Consider the following 3030-nt stretch of genomic DNA (forward strand, 5'->3'; position numbering starts at 1 on the left):
CTCTCCTCGGCAGATGGCGTTAAATGTACAATATGTGCGTCTACATTTCACCGATCATGCGGGGTCAATACTTCTTCAGATTCTCGCACGCCCCCCAACTGGTTATGTCGAGGTTGCAAGGAAAAACCCCTAGCACAGGAAAAGAACTCACTAATTGCATCTACCGGTGATTCCCGAACTTCCTCTAAATCAGGCTTGCCTGTGTGTCTGGACTTTGAAATGGCCGAAGATAATTTTTTGGACACGAACCCAGACAGTAGCGATCCGTTTACTTTATTGGCTCAACAAATCAAATTACTCAGATTGGACCTGAGGGCCTAGCCAAGTTACATTCGTTTCATATCGAATCTCTTTCTACAATCGTTAACGCTTCGGCGTAAGCGATTATAGAAAACGATAAGTAGCTAGCCATATTGACACGAGTGATTCGATCGCTCATTCTACAATGAACTTAGAAAAAACCTACACTTCAGTCTATGGTGAGCGATCTTTAAAACGTCAAACCAACGTCAAAGTCGCAGTTGTGTACTTTGAGCGCGGGATCAACTCTTGTTTTGAATTGAAGTTTGAAGAATATTTATTTGAAGTGTTAAAAAATAAGTAAATTAAATAGGGTGGGTATACATTCTCCTTGTAATTGGTTTATAACAATATCACAGTGCCGAATGTAAATTTAAACATTACTTGTGACTCGAAATTTTATTTTATTATCCTGCTTAAGTATGACCGATACCTTAAATGATGTGATAACTTTTATAGAATGAAATATAAATCTCGAGCAAGCCCAGAACAGTTTGCAACTTTACTGGAATTTATGGAAAGGTACGTAAAATTATTACTTATTTCGTAAATATATTCCTTTGTTATTTGAAAATCTATCATACTGTAGCACTTGAAAGTTTAAAACATAAACAATGACGCGATATGCGATAGGAACTAATATTACCACTTACGAAACAAACAATAATTGTGTTTGATTCTTTACTTAATCAATAGACCCTTTGTTTCTCTGAAATAGTTTTAACATCTTCTAGTTATGGCGATATAACGAGACCCCAGCAAGGGCCACAAGGCCGAATTAAAGCTGACCGACTGTGGCAGCAATTAGAAGAGTTATTAAACTCCATAGGTGGAGGAGTAGTAAAACCAAGGGACAAGTGGAAAAAAGTATGGTTCTAATAAAACCCCCCTAAAAATATTATTTTATAGTTTTCTATAATTATCATTCATTCACTTAAATATTATCAATCAGCTTATTTCAAAAATTATAAAATAATTGATGAAAATATTAATGACAAAAATTAACAAATAATGTCCAGGTGTGGGCAGACTGGAAAGCTAAAACTAAGAAAAAAGCTTTAGCAATACGTTGTGAGGCTTCTGGTGCTGGTGGTGGTCCAAGCAGCAGACAAACTCTCACTGCTTCAGAAGAGAGGGTGTTGTGTATAATGGGTTTGACTGCTGTTATTGGTCAAGCTGGAATTATAGAGACAGGCTTTGATGCTAGTTTTTTTTTTTGCTTGGGGTCTTGGCTTATTAGTGTATTTTCTTCTTTAAATAAAAATTATCAAGTTGTTCATATTTTCAGGCTCAACCATCACTGAGAAACACTCAACCATCCCCGACCAGAGTTTCTAATTGTACGGTCTGTCCACCCCAAATTTCTACTACAGCCACGGATGAAATTATGTTGGATTTTATTCCTTCATGCTCTATACAAGGTACCTTTTTTTTAAAGATACAATGTTTTGCCTGAATAAATTTATTTGTGCCCAATTTAAAATATAGTTTTTTATTTTATTAGCAACAACATCAGCCTTTACTGCTACCTCATCACAACAACATCCACCACCAGTGCTAACGCCGCCGCCCGGCACTACGTCCTCGCCGGTGCCGTCAGCGACGACGCCTGCCGCTTCCACGTCACGGGGTGCTCCTCAACGGCAGTGACATCAGGCAAATCTGTCGCCTTCAGCGTCGTTTTTTTTTTAAGTTTTTGACTCCGCAAAGCTAGTAAATTCTTAGTGCAAAGTATCCATTTGTATAATAAAATTCTACAGCTATTTTTAATTTTGTTAATTCATACATTCATATTCGTTTGTATTTTAAATGTTTGAAAAAATTAACTATTGAGGTTCTTGCCAGTTCTTCTGTGTAGAACCGGTGGTAGCCACTTAATATAGTTTTGTAAAATAATGTTTCAAAAGTCTACTTAAATAAGAATAATTTTATTTTGATTACTTTAATTTTGTTGTAGCATTTAAGAAACCTGATTTTACCTAAAGTTTTTTTTTTTGTTCTTACCTACACAATAATACTAAATTATTTATATTATATTATATTTTAACGTCTTTTATTTGATTATAAATGTTAGTGTTTTAATAAAAATTTTGTTGTAAGAATAAATCTGTTTTATTATTAAATAAATTACATTTAAAGTAAAATTACCTAGACTTGTTCACAATACAATCAACTTATTAATATTTACAGAAGATAAATTAAGTATAGAGAATAAAAGTTTAATTTATAATTAAGAAATATAAAATAGATTCATATTAAATCTTAAAATAATCTTACTATATCCTATTCAATAAACAACTCAGCATGGCTCTTCCTTGGATTACTTCACTCTGGCTACCTACAAACACAGTGGATGTGGGATCTTGCATCATTGTATCATCCCCATTGTCATGTGCAGCAGGAAGTGGTTGTGGTGGTGGCAGCCCAGCTTGCAAAGCTATATTGTGTAATACACAACATGCCATTGTAATTTTGCTAGCTACATGAGGATGATAGTGAAGAACCCTGTCTCTAAGCAAACATCTCCACCTTGCTTTGACTAATCCAAAACATCGCTCAATGCAGTTAGGGGCTTGCACATGCAATCGAGTGTATTGGTCTTCCCTAGAAACTTCAACTGCATTGAGGATAGGTGTCATAAGCCAAGGATGTTTTGGATATCCAAAGTCACCTGAAAATTATTTTAAAATTTGGTTAGTCACAATACAAACACACAACAATTAAGGAAAT

At 34.9% G+C, this 3030-nt stretch overlaps 1 long non-coding RNA gene across 1 annotated transcript; it reads left to right on the top strand.

The window, feature by feature from the left end:
• The first annotated feature begins 329 nt into the window (after positions 1-329).
• Positions 330-1987, top strand: LOC125075718. Its single transcript, XR_007120232.1, has 3 exons — positions 330-822; positions 1035-1721; positions 1805-1987. It is a non-coding gene; the product is annotated as an uncharacterized LOC125075718 (long non-coding RNA).
• The last annotated feature ends 1043 nt before the right edge of the window (positions 1988-3030 follow it).

The sequence above is a fragment of the Vanessa atalanta genome, chromosome W, assembly GCF_905147765.1.
Source record: "Vanessa atalanta chromosome W, ilVanAtal1.2, whole genome shotgun sequence".
Taxonomy (NCBI): Eukaryota; Metazoa; Arthropoda; class Insecta; order Lepidoptera; family Nymphalidae; genus Vanessa; species Vanessa atalanta.